At 36.4% G+C, this 15,004-nt stretch overlaps 1 pseudogene across 1 annotated transcript; it reads left to right on the top strand.

Annotated features, from left to right (window-relative positions):
• Positions 1-11,061: 11,061 nt before the first annotated feature.
• LOC309816085 (trifunctional enzyme subunit beta, mitochondrial-like) lies at positions 11,062-14,146 on the top strand (annotated as a pseudogene). The gene is made up of 2 exons: positions 11,062-12,123; positions 14,049-14,146. The product of its transcript is annotated as a trifunctional enzyme subunit beta, mitochondrial-like (transcript).
• The last annotated feature ends 858 nt before the right edge of the window (positions 14,147-15,004 follow it).

Genomic DNA, 15,004 nt, shown 5'->3' with positions numbered 1-15,004 from the left:
GACCTGAGGAACTGATAGAGCCATGGAGTTCCAGAGACATTTATATATGAAATTTAAATGTTCAGCCAAACCAGGTATGTCGTGCTAATATCAAGGCCATGGTTGGGAATTTCTGGGATCCTGAAACATGAAATGGGGAAATCGGTAGGGATGTTCTGTTCTGAAGAATCCCTCTGAGCCTTCAGATCTTCTAGAGGTAAAAAAGTAAGCTCTAAGTAAAAGCTAGAGCACATCCAGTGTTGGTAGCTACTGCAGAGGCATCTCCCTATTAACAAGTATTCCAAAGAAGGTTCCCCACCTCCTCTGATTGCCAAGACAATAGCTAGTGTTAAATCCCACCACAACACTGCACAGGACATGCTGGGCCTCATAATGGAGGAAAGACATTATTCACCAAAAGAGCTACAAGAATTAGCTAGCATGCTCCCATAGGAACTTGGGAAGTACCAATGGGACTGGAGTTTGAGAATGCTGTATCAAGAGGGGGCAAATGTAAGACTGCATTAAGCAAGAATTCACTGATTTGAGGTCACCTTTTTGGGGACATCTGTCAAGTACATCAGTGGATAGAGAAAACTCTTTATTAGAGTGGCCCTTAGAAATCTAGAGAAAAAGATGTCCCAAGTGAGTGCAATTGAAAGAATAAAGAGCCTGAAGGAAGTGGGAAAGCTCGAGGGGAAATGCTATGTAAGTCCAGATAAACCACTAGAGAACTATGTTCCACAGGAGGCCCAAATGCAAAATTCACCAGAACCACTAAGAAGTTCAGTGGTGGAATTCCTGTGAAGACCAAGATGACAGGAAGACAGGAATTCACAGGGATGGAATTGTTAATATTCATAAGAATGACAAGGTCATCAAAGTAATAGAAGCCTGGGTAGTAAAAGTTTTAACACTAGAAACCAGCAGGCCACAATCACGATAAAGACAAGCAAACTTGCCCACAGGAAGTTGTGGAAATGGTTGATAGAGCACAGATGAAGTCCCTAGGAGTAACAAGCATACAGCCAACAAGAATCTACTAAGCATGTATAACCAGAAAGAGGAAAGAATGTAGGAGCAGTAGGCTAAGGGTAGCCATCTCAATAAAAAGCTATGGTTCCTCATTAAGTTTTCAGGTTTTAGATCCAGAAACCATGAACTAAAGAGAAGTATGTGTCTCTGGGAGGCAGTCACCCATAGTAATGTGGCAAATATAAACTCTAACAACTAGTCCTTTCCTCGAAGTAATCTATGATCTTTTACTCAGGTGACTATACTCAAGAGAAAGCATAATACCGAGACATTTCAGATTATTGTGCATAGGTTCTGAGTTGACATTGATACTTCGAGCTCCAAAACATCATACTAGGCCCACTGGTAAAGTGGGAGCTTATGGGGTAAAGTAACAAATGGAATCTTTGCTCATATTGGAACCATGGGTCCATGGATCCACCCAAAAGTTATTTCTCCAGTCACTGAATGTATAGTTGAAATTGATATACTTGGCAATTTGCTTAAACCTCAGACTGGTTCCCTGATCTGTGGATTAAGAGCTATCTATCTATGGAAAACCAAATAGAAACCACTGAAACAGCCCTCCCTAGTCAAAAAAATAAATCATATAAAATATGGCATGAACAAGGATAACGGCAGAGATTAGTATCACCATTTGTATTATTTGCTAGGGCTGCCATAACAAAATACCACAGACTGAGTGGCTTAAACAACAGAAATTTATTGTTCCACAGTGTTGGAAGCTAAAAGTCTAAGTTCAAGATGTCAGCTGGTTTGGTTTCTTTTGAGACCTCTCTCCTTGACCTGCAGATGGTTACCTTCTCAGTATGTTCTCACATGGTCTTTCCTTTGTGTACTTAATCTCTGTGTCTTAATCTCCTCTTCCTATAAAGATAACAGTCACATTAGATTAGGGCCCACCTTATAATCTAATTTTACCTTCATTATCTCTTTAAATCCATATCCAAATACAGTCACATTCTGAAGTACTGGGTGACAGGGATTCAACATATGAATTTTGGGGTGACATTTATATGGTGCTTTATCTTAAAAGACATTGATGCATGGGTAAGGAAACCAGGGGGTGGAAGCAGAGGAGACCCTGCTAGCCATCATTCCCAATTACCCACTGAGGAATTTTGTGCTTCCTTGTTCCCACAACTGTGGACCTCGAAAGATTGGAGGTCCTAGCCCCCCAAAAGAACACACTCTTACAACAGAATATTGCCAAGATCTCTGAGCATTTTGTGTCCAAGGACCAAAAATTAAAAGAGAAATCACCATCATGACTGCCTTAGTACAATGATGGCAGGAAGAAACATGCAAGGAACCCAGGTGATCCACTCTAGTACTTCCTGTACCCATTATAACAGTAAATGGACAAAGATAACAACCTTGGTTTTAAAAGGGCATGATTAACGTGAGTCCAAACACATAAAAAATGAATGTTTGGGTCCCAGCACCAGGAAATCTACCAAGATCTACCAAAGTGATGAGGATGAGAATTTTGGAAAGATAGTTTAGGAGAAATAGGATAAATATCAGTTCGTGACCCAGAGATCAAATGCAGTGAAAGAGGCTATAGTTTGTTGCATTAGACTCGCTCTTCTATGTTTGTTTCAAGAAGAGAGGTCATAGAAACCAGGGAGCTACTGCATAAATCTGCATAGAGAAGTAGATCTGTGCAACAAAAGGCTTGGGTTGTAGTGCCTGTGAAAAGCCCCAGCAGCCACCTTTTGGGAGTTATAATCACTTTCTCACAGAGGCCTCACTTCCCCTGGCCTAATTCCAGTGAGTGGTGACTGAGCATGGCAATGGGAACAATGCAGGCCCATTCCTGCAAGATGTGGAATTCTTCCAATAGGTGACTGTGACTTTGGCTTGAGGACTCCCTTATTTTGGCCAAAATATTCATAAAACTATGTTACAATCTGAGTTTCTTCTTCGCTAATTTTAATTACCTCACTCTCCTTCACAAATGTCAGACCTGCATCAGAGACTAAAGGCTCTCTCCAGCCTCAATTGCTTGTTCCTCTTTATTTAAAAGCACTTCTCTCCAATATTTCTCTTGTAAGTCTAAACCTATGTTTGTATCTGCTTTTACCTGAACTCACACATCTTAGAAGCTGCCATTGGAACACCAAGCATTGTAAAATCAGCTGCTTTCTACTAAAATAAAATGCTCCTATTTTTATTTGAGATCACGCTAAATCTATAGATCAATTTAGGAAGAATTTTGTTTGGATATTTAAATCAACAAAACACAAAAACACTTTTTTGAAACACTCAGGTCAAAGAAGAAGAGGATTATTTTGAAAATATTAATATGAACACCATGTTTCAAAATATATGGCATATAACATACTTTGTAAGCAGAGGAATATTAACAGCAAATTTTGTATTACTATATAAAAATGAAAAAACTGAGTATTAAAATCAATAACCTAGAAAACTAATTAATGAACTTAATGATAGTGGGACAAAAGAAAGTAATAAAAAATGAGAGCAGCATTAATAAAAATTAAGATATGAACTGTAGAATTCATTTAAAAGATCAATATCTGTTTGCTTGAAATGGTCAGGAAAATACACAGATCTCTAGGTGGCATAATAAAGAAAACAACACTTTCCTGCTTGAGGCTCCACTCAAAGTTGGCTGCCTTCCTCATCACCTTTTATAAGGGTTGGAGTAGTATTACTACTTGCAGATGTGTTGTGCCTGCCAACACTGTGTAGAACCATATATTTAACTATAAATAAATTGTACATGTAATTCTATAGTAACAAATGATGAAAGGAGTAGATTGTTTTGTATAAAATATATATCAACAATTTATATTGTCTCAAGGAAAACTCAAAAATAACTAAACCAATAATAATAAAATTAGAGAGTTTTCAGAAATATTACTATAATTAAAAGTGATGATTACAGCCAATTTTAACAACATAATACTTTAACATCGAAGAAACATTTGACTGCTGTTACATAAGCACAACTTAGAAAAGATGAAAAGCTTCCCATATTATGTTCACAATTGCTACCAAACCTGCAAAAAATAACAATATGAAATCTATAGCCTAAGCAAATTTATCATTATTGAGGCATAACTCTTTTTTTAATTACTTTTTAAATTTTTATACAATTTTTAAAAGTTACTTTCTATTTACAGTTATTACAAAATATTGGCTATATTCTCCACGTTGTACAGTACATCCTTGAGCCTCTCTTACACCCAATAGTTTGTACCTTCCACTACCCAACCCTATGTGAGGCAGAACTCTTAATAAAATAATAAATTAAATCCCATCATGAATTTTTAAAAATGTGATTGACTTTATTACAGGAAAACATGGATGAATAACAAAAAATGACTTCACATAATTAGTGGAAATACTTGTAAATAAAGAAAAATAACATTTTGTATCAAAATAAGTGGAAAATAATATAGCATATTAAAATAAATGGAAATTTAAGATCCCATTCTGGATTTTAAAATATAGATAACTTTGAAAAACAAAAAAAGCTGGAAAAATTTTACATAAATTTTACTGAGTTTGATGACATCCAAAAACTCCTATAAGCTTAAAAATGTAAATATTTAATGATATTCCATTAAAAATTCAATGGAGATTTATACAGTAATTTAAAAATATTAATTTGATATAAAAGTCAAGTAAACATATATTTATAAATAGAAATTAACAAAGCAGGCCTTTAAACTATCAGAAAAAAAATAAACAGAAAAATGAACTTTCAAAAAGTATGCAGATTATTCAAATTTTGAGCTCTACCCTACATCATACACCAGGGTACACTTCAAATATATTAAAGGAGCAAAAATTTAAAATGAGGCAAGAATATACAATGGAGAAAAGACAGCCTCTTCAATAAGTGGTGCTGGGAAAACTGGACAGCTACGTGTAAAAGAATGAAATTAGAACACTCCCTAACATCATACACAAAAATAAACTCAAAATGGATTAAAGACCTAAATGTAAGGCCAGATACTATAAAACTTTTAGAGGAAAACACAGGCAGAACACACTTTGACATAAATCACAGCAGGATCTTTTTTGACCCACCTCCTAGAGTAATAAAAATGAACAAATGGAATCTAATTCAACTTAAAAGCTTTTGCACAGCAAAGGAAACCATAACACGATGAAAAAACTTCCCTCAGAATGGGAGAAAATATTTGCAAATGAAGCAACTGACAAAGGATTAATCTCCAAAATGCACAAACAGCCCATGCAGTTCAATACCAAAAAAACAAACAACCCAATCAAAAACTGGGTGGAAGACCTAAATAGATATTTCTCCAAAGAAGACATACAGAGGGATAACAAACACATGAAAAGATGCTCAACATCACTAATTATTAGAGAAATGCACATCAAAACTACAATGAGATATCACCTCACACCAGTCAGAATGGCCATCATTAAAAAATCTACAAACAATAAATGCTGCAGAGGGTGTGGAGAAAAGGGAACCCTCTTGCACTGTTGGTGGGAATGTAAATTGGTACAGCCACTATGGAGAATAGTATGGAGGTTCCTTAAAAAACTAAAAATAGAATTACCATATGACCCAGAAATCCCACTACTGGGCATATACCCTGTAAAAACCATAATTCAAAAAGGTACATGCACCCCAGTGTTCATTGCAGCACTCTTTACAATAGCCAGGTCATGGAAGCAACAGAAATGTCCATCAACAGAGGAATGTAAATAAGATGTGGTACATATATACAATGGAATATTACTCAGCTATAAAAAGGAACGAAATTGGGTCATTTGTAGAGACATAGATGGACCTAGAGTCTGTCATACAGAGTGAAGCAAGTCCGAAAGAGAAAAACAAATATCACATATTAATGCATATATGTGGAATCTAGAAAAATGGTATTGATGATCTTATCTGAAATACAGAAATAGAGACACAGACGTAGAGAACAAAATGTATGGACACCAAGGGGTAAAGGTGGGGGAGTGGGATGAATTGAGAGATTGGGATTGACATATATATAGTATTGATACTATGTATAAAGTAGTTAACTAATGAGAACCCAGTGTATAGCTCAGGGAACTCTACTCAGTGCTCTGTGGTGACCTAAACAGGAAGGAAATCCAAAAAAGAGGGAATATATGTATACATATAGTTTATCCACTTTGCTGTACAGTAGAAACTAACACAACATTGTAAAGCAACTATACCCCAATAAAAATTAATTTTTTAAAAATAAATAAAAAAATTTAAAAACTAAAAAATAAAATTTTAAAAATTAAAAATTAAAGAAACAAATGCTAAATTAAACAACAGGAAATAAAAATTATAATATGCAGGTATTTGGTCTTGAGACAGAAAGGGGCTTTCAAAATTGGATATAAATGAAAATATACCATCAAAAAGTAGTTGATAGAAATCAACATGTGAAGTTTCCAATGTGAATTAAAAATTAACATAAGTATTAAAAAGCAAAAGTAATACAAGGGAGACTATTTGCCCCATATCTGTCAGACTATAAGAAGAACTTTAAAGTTATAAAATAACAATGAGTTTTCCCATTGAAACTGGGAAAAGATAATGAGTATGTAAAATTTAAATTGATAAAAATATGACAACTGTGCTAAACTTAACATAATATTAACAGCAAGATCGGTGATTGTGTCAAAAATTATAAACTGGCTCATTCATAGAAATCTCTCATCTATACCTTTAGTCTAAAACATTAGTAATACATTTATATGAAAGAATATTCACTGAAACTTTGTTGTGATTATGAAAATTTAGAAATAGCATAAATGTTCAACAATAGAAGACTAGTCTAATAAAAGTAATACAACTCTGTATCAAAAGCTGTATTGTAGTAGGGATTTTAATGAGAAATATGAAAATGTGCATAATATTTAGTTGAATAAAAATTATAATGTAGAAACTTAAATGCACAAGATGATTCCTATTTTCTAAAATAATGATATGCATTATTGATAATGATATGTGGACAAACATAATATATATGTATATACCTTTTTACATTTAAGTTCACATTGTTTTTTTCTGGTTGAGTGGCTTATTGATGTATTTAAATAAAATGTGTGTACTGGGAGTGGGAAGAATCAGTTCTTTGACTTTTTACAAGCTTACTTGGTACGGGATTAAGTGAATAGACATCACTGAAAAATCCCCTGGACCTCCTTTCTTTTCCTATAAGGAAATACAATGATCACTTTCAGTGAGAGCTATCTGGTAAAGCAAAATTACTTTCTTGCTTTTTATCCATTTGAGAGCAGTTATATACCACAAATCAATCAGAGTGAAAAATACCACATAGGGTTCTTTAGGTCTCTGTATGCTCTACAAATGTTGTCATGGCATCTTGCTGAATAGAAGCAGAGGGTGATAAATGCATAAAATGATACCTGAAGTCCAATAAAATACTGGACATCGGACACTGGTGATTGTGCAGAGCTGTGGGCTAGCACTACTTTTTGCAAATCAATAAGGCAGAACACTAGTGTTTAATCTACGAGGAAAAGAGATAAAAATATGCAAATAAAATTGTGTTAAAAATTAAACTTTCACAAAGCAATAAAGAATATATTCTACAACACTGAAGTTGAATGACTGTTCTCATATAGTGACATTACATCTACTCACCACCAATATGACATTTTTATAAGTAGACAAACTAAATTATTTATCTATTCTTTAACAAAAAAAATATTTCTTCAGTAATTGGTACCTAATACTAACCAGCGTTTAGTACATTTTGGGACAAGTGGGCAGTGGACCAGGATAGAGGAGGCCTGGTGACAGCATTCTTAGGCATTGTTACGTAGATAATGTAGGTTTCAACCTTTGCAAAATCACAAAATCATTAGCTTTGACTTCACAATTATGCTCAGAATTTCTCTCTTCTCTCCTTTGTCTTGACCCCAGTAGAGAAGCAGTTCAAACTTTTTAATATTTAAAAAGTCTACCTCCAGGCTCTTAAGAAAGATAAAGAAAGAAGGGGTAAAAAGGATTGTTATTCATCTGATCTGTAACTTTAGGAGTAGCTGGGGCCTGAGAGCTGGGGATCACGTATAAGGATTTATAACACAAGAATAACTTAATCTCCTGCTCTGCGACTCTCTCAACACCCCACCCCTCGCTCTCCCCTCCAACACTATGTTAAGCCATTTACCAGAGAGTTTCTGGAAACAAGAGATACCTATGCACTCAGTTTTTAGGCAGACAATAAATATGGAGAAAAGAGTAAAAGGTCATTATTTCACAACTGGATGCAGAGAAAGAAGATCCCTAAATACAGTCATATCCTGTTTTATTGCCCTTCACTTTATTGCACTTCACAGATATTGTGTTTTTTATAAATTGAAGGCTTGTGGCAACCCTGTGTTATCAGATGATGGTTAGCATTTTTTAGCAATAAAGTATTTTTAAATTAAGGTGTGTATATTGTTTTGTAAAACATAATGCTATTACACACTTAATGGACTATAATAATAAAATATAACTTTTATATACACTGGGAAACCAACAAATTCAAGTGACTCATTTTATTGCGATATTTGCTTTATTGCGGTGGTCTGGAACCAGACCCACATATCTCCAAGGTATGCCTGTACCAATTTTTTCTGGTCCTTTATGCTCCCTTGTGAAGAAATAGGAGGACCAAGTGTTCAGAATGACTTTAGACTCCTGGCTTCGGAAATATTGGTGTGGGGCCACAATATCTCTAACGAGGGAGGGATGTAGATCTTACTAGACAGGCATTAAATCATGGTCAAGCAATTATATGTTAAAATGACATGCTTTGGGTCCAGTTTCCAGTTCTGGTACAAGGATCTTAAAAGTCAACACACTGTTCTAACAACAAGTAAAAAGCTGAAGAGACTGAAAAAGTCAACAACTCTTCTTGGGTCCCTAAGAGAGGGGAGGGAGGAAACAGGGCAGACCACTGCCCCCAAGACTGAAGACAGACAGGGAGTGCTGGCTGACCTGAGCAGAGATTCCAAGCAGAAACCACCCCCAGAAAGGGTGAGGGGGGAAAGGCAGGTAGGAAAATTGGGCTGTAATTGAAGAATTGCTGGAGGCTCAGTATGGATAAGCCTGAGAGTTAAAAGAGTTAAAAGAGCTAAAAAAGGGGAACCCAGCCACAGATCCCAACATCATAAAATTTACTACAAGGAACTCGACCAGGTTCTCAGAGCAAATATTTAGAGAAAAATCCCCTTGGGCTTCTGGCAGGGGCAGGAGAAAAGGAACCATTTTTAAATACTCCAGAGGACTCTGTTTTCAAGAAGGCCTGCCCTCTGGGGAAACTAGTTAACTAAATCCTAAGAAAGAGAGAAAGGAACAGAAAAAAACAATAATGACTGAGAATTTCCCCAAATTAATGTCAGACACCAAACCACAGATCCAGGAATATCAGAGAAAACCAAGCAGGATAAATGGCCAATAAACCCTTAAGCTAGGCATATCTTTTTCAAACTACAGAAAACTAAAGGGAAAGAAAAAAATACTGAAAGAAGCAAGGGTGGGGGAACCCATCTTACCCACAGAGGAACAAAGATAAAAACTGCCTTCAATTTCTCCTCAGAAACCATGTAAGCAAGAAGAAAGTAGAGTGAAATATTTAAAATGTTGAGAGATTTCTACATATATCAGGTAAATTCTTGGATCTTTAGTCCCACTGATGGTAGCTGGGGTAAAACTATTTCTAACCCTCTTCGTCACCTTCTGTCCTCTTCTCCCTGCCCTTTCTCTCACATCCACCCCAGGCACCAGGGGAAGGGGTTGGCTGACTCAGACATTTGATGGAAGGAGGAGAGGCTGGGGAGGAGGTGCTAAGGACTAGTTACAGGGAGGGGCAAACTTCCGCTTCTGAGATACACATTCCTTTGTCATCTCAAGTCAGGGAGAAGAAGAAAAAGAGCAAGGATGGGTGGGAAAAGGCAGTATTTTGAATCTCTATACAAAACTATAAAATTCATTTCTGCTTTGGAAAGGTGGAAAAGACAATTTACCTCTATCTGATAGAGAGCACGAACCCCCAAGAGGATAAATATGGCACTGGAAATATTAAAGCAGAAGTTAATTTTGCAATTCCTCTTATTTTTGTAACAACAACAACAACAAAAGCTGAGCACAAGGAATTTGAAGACTTAGAGAAGATTTATACCATTGTTGTACCATTGTTTTGATTTGTACCATTGATTTGTACCAATGATTTGTACCATTGTTTCATTTCTGCCTGACTCTTAATACCCAGTGAATTAAAGGCCAGTTTTAAATGCAAAACAAAAACAAAAATAAAACAAACAAAAAATTGTTGAGAGAAAAAATACTCCACCAACCTAGAAGTCTGTAACATGTGAAATTATCCTTCAAAAGTGAAGGAGAGAAAAAAAAAAAGTGAAAGAGAAATAGACTTTCTCAGATAAATAAGACTTGAGGGAATTTGTTGCCAGGAGACATGTCTTGCAAATGATGTTTTTAAAAGTTTTTTGGCAGAGGAGATGAGGCTCAGAGGTTGCCCCAGCCCCTGCAGGAGAGTTCTGCCTGGGCTCGGGAACATCCTAGCCAGACTCACCTGAGCACAGAGCATCCTGGAGACAGTGAAGCTGCCAGTCACCAGGGAGGCCACCATTCTGAGGTGAAGAGTAGAAAGTGCTTAAAGTTGGGGTAGGGGAGCAGAGGACTTTACTTTCTGCAGCCTGGTGCTAGCCAAGCCCCCAAGATACTTCCTGACTCACCTCACCCCACCCCTATGCTAACTTCCTGCAGGTCCCTTAACACTGCCCTTCACTTTGGCTAAAGGGGCAGAAAGAACTCTTCCTCCATTGAAAGGAAGAAGGCCCATCAAGGAGGGGTCATATGCCTGGTTGTCTAGTCAGGTGACTGGCAGACAGTTAGGTCTCTGGAGCCTGATGGCCTGCACGATGGTTCTTTCTAGGCTGGATCCACTTCTAAGTCCCTCTGACCTCTGAAACTTAGGGCCAAGCCCTGCCCACAATGGGAGCCCAAGCATATGAGAACTAAGGTGGGACCATTTCAGGATGACTTCCATCTTGACTTACACTTGAAAAAAATCTTCCAAGTTCAGCAAAATGGGCCCTCAGATTTTCTTGAGTCCTCTGAGCTGTTCCTACTAGCTACCAGCTGCTCCAGCTGCCCAGACCAAATTAAAGAAGACCTTGGCTAAACCCTATAAAAGGAATGTGGTGGTGGTAGATGACGTTCACACTCGATTTCTGCTGCCAGGAACTTCATATAAAGACCTGATGACATGTAATTTGGCTAGAGGAGTACTTTCAGATTTGTTGCAACAGACCGGTATCCCAAAGGAAGTTGCTGATTATATCATCTATGGCATAGTTATACATGAAGTGAAAACAAGCAATGTGGCTAGAGAGGCTGCCCTTGGAGATGACCTCTCTGACACATCTCCTGTATATGCTGTCACCATGGCTTGCATTTTTGGTAACCAAACCAGGATCACAGGTGTTGGCTTGATTACTTCTGGCCAGTATGTTGTGGTCATGGCAGGTGGTGTTTAATGTCCTATGTCCCTATTTGTAATTTGAGGAAACACATGCTTGATCTCAATAAGTCCAAGACTCTAGGTCAGTGATTATCTTTAATATCTAAATTCAGATTGAATTTCCTATCATCTGAGCACGACCATGTATCACTCTGAAGACTGCCTTGCTGTTTCTCAACTGGAACAGGGTGAGTACGCACTGCACTTGCACAGTCTGGCCAAGAAGGCACAGGATGAAGGACTCCCATCTGATGTTGTACATCTTCAAAGTACCAGGAAAAGATACAGTTACCAAAGATAGTGGCATTTGTCCTTATTGAAGCAGATGGCCAAAATAAAACCTGCATTCATCAAGCCCTATGGCACAGTGACAGCTGCAAATTCTTCTTTCCTGACTGATGGTGCATCTGCAATGCTGAGGAAAAGGCTCAGGCCTTGGGTTATAACCCGAAGGCATATTTGAGGGATTTTGTGCATTTGTCTCAGGATTCGAAAGATCAACTTTTACTCGAACGAACATATGCTACTCTAAAAGTGCTAGAAAAGGCAGGATTAACAATGAATGGGGGCTTCCCTGGTGGCGCAGTGGTTGAGAGTCCGCCTGCCGATGCAGGGGACGCGGGTTTGTGCCCCGGTCCGGGAGGATCCCACGTGCCGCGGAGCGGCTGGGCCCGTGAGCCATGGCCGCTGAGCCTGCAGGTCCGGAGCCTGTGCTCCGCAACGGGAGAGGCTGCAACAGTGAGAGGCCCACGTACCGCAAAAAAAAAAAAAAAAAACAACAATGAATGGTATTGATGCTTTGGAATTTCATGACGCTTTCTCAGGCCAGATTTTAGCTAATGGTAAAGCCATAGATTCTGATTAGTTTGTACAAACCTACATGGATTAAAAAAAAGTTGGGTTGCCTACTTTGAAGAAGTTTAACAACTAGGGTGAGTCACTGTCCTTGGGACACCTGTATGGAGCCATTGGCTGCCAAAAAATTATGGAAGGAAGCAGGCCAGTATGGCTTAGTGGCTGTCTATGCAGGTGGAGTGAAGGGCCATGCTATGATAGATAATAGACCAGGAAAAAGTGACTTGGAGTTTCTGTGCAACACACACTAGACAAGGCCATTTCAGTACATTACTGAATGACATATATAGTTACTACTTCTCTTAGGAAAACACAATTTGTGGCCTTCTGTTAAACCTTTGAAATTAAACCTTGCTAGTGTTCCGAGCTTTCCAATAATCATGGTTTACTGCCCTTTCAGGGATTTCTTAATCACCATAATCTCACACAGTGATATGTTTAAGCAATTGTTTTTGGTCTCTATTTTAATTAAAGATTAAACAAGGGGTTGCAATTTGAGAAAGAGATTAGCTAGGGTTTGGAATCATCTTTGTAATATTGGCAAAAAATACTCATTCATGTTTGTGACCTAAAGATAAATGTTTTCCTATAAAATACAAACCAATTGTGCCTCTATCTTTATGGAAAGATAATTCAGAATTTAAACATCACTTAAAACTTACAGTAAATATTGAGATATATAAATACCATATTTGTTAACTGGAGTTAACAAACTCCAGTTCTCTTAAACTGGAGAAGTATTGGGGGAAAAAGTTCTTTAAAGACAAGGAAAATAATAAAGATCAGAAATTCAGATCTACATAAAGAAAGGAAGAGCATAAAAGGAATAAGTAAAAATATAATAAAAACTTTTTTTAAATTCTTAGTTGACCTAACAGATATTTGTTCAAAAAATAATACCAACAATGTATTTGATTATGTATGCTTATGTATATATTTCAAATATATATATGCTTATGTATGCTTATATATAAGTGAAAAGAATGACAACAATGATACAAAGAATGAAAAGAAATACTTAGGATTATTATGTTATTATTAGGTACTCACACTACCCACGAAATGGTATACTGTCATTCAAAAAGGGACTTAAATTACATATGTAAATGCCTATTGCCACATTTATGGAAAGCATAAAAATGGTAAAAAGTAGAAGTATAACCTATATGCTAAGAAAGGAGGAAAAATGGAATCAAATGCTCATTTGAAACCACCAAAGGCATACAAAAAGTGAGAGGCAAAAATAGGAACAAAGAAGGAGAGCATTAAATAGAAAGCAGTAATAAAGATGGTAGATATGAGTCCAGATATATAAATGATCACTGTGAACATCAATGGTCCAAATATACCAATTAAAAGAAAAAAGATTGTCAGAGTGAACCACAAAATAAGACCCAATTATCTGATGTCTACAAGAAACTCATTTTAAATATAAAGACACATATAGATTTGAAGTAAATGGCTGTAGAAAAATATATCATAGTAATACTAATCAAAGAAAGCAGAAGTAGCTACATTAATTTCAGATGGAGCAGATTTCAAAGAAAGAAAATTATTAAGGATAAAGAAGGGCATTATGTATGATAAAGGGGTTAATTTTCCGAGAAGGCATTACAATCCTTAACATGTATATGTCTAACAACATAGCATCAAACTATGAGAGGCAAAAACTGATAGAACTACAAGGAGAAATAGATGAATCCACTATCATGGTTGAAGACTTCAAATCCCTCTATCAGAAATGAACAGATTGAGCCAGCAGAATAGCAGTAAGGACATAGTTGAACAAAACATCACCATCAATCAACTGAATATAATTGACATTTATAGGCTAAATTTTCCAACAACAGCAGCATACACATTCTTTTCAAACTCACATGGAACATTCCCCAATATGGACCATATTCCTGGTCTAAACACACCTTAAAATTTTAAAAGAAGAGAAATCATATAATGTCTATTCTCAGATAACAATGAAATTTAACTGGAAGTCAAAAATAGAAAGATAATTGGAAAATCCCCAAATATGTGGAGATTGAACAACACACTTCTTAATAACACGAGTCAAAGAAGAAATCTGGAGAAAATTTTTAAATCACTTTTTCCTAAGTTAAGATTAAAAAACAACTTATGAAAAATTGTGGGATGCAGCAAAAGCAGTACTTAGAGGGATTTTATAGCATTAAATGCATATACTATAAAAGAAGAAAGATTTAAAATCAGTAATCTAAGTTTCCATAGGAAGAACCTATAAAGAGAATAGAAAACAAAATCCAAAGTAAGCAGAAGAAAAGAAATAGTAAGAATTAGAGCAGAAATCAATGGAATTTAAAACAAGAACTAAATAGATTAGATCAACAAAACCAAAAGCTGTTTCTTTGAAAAGATAAGATAAATTGAAAAATCTTTAGCCTAGTTGAGAAAAAAAGACAAGTCACAAATTACTAATATCAGAAATGAAAGAAGTAGCATCACTACAGACTCTATGGACATTAAAAGGATAATGAAGGAATACTATAAACAATTCCATGCCCACAAATTTGATAACCTAGATTAAATGGGTCAGATCCTTTAAAGACATAATTTGCCAAAAATCACACAAA

The sequence above is a fragment of the Mesoplodon mirus genome (assembly GCF_964341445.2).
Source record: "Mesoplodon mirus genome assembly, chromosome: 2".
NCBI lineage: Eukaryota > Metazoa > Chordata > Mammalia > Artiodactyla > Ziphiidae > Mesoplodon > Mesoplodon mirus.
This window is presented reverse-complemented; position numbering and strand designations above follow the sequence as displayed.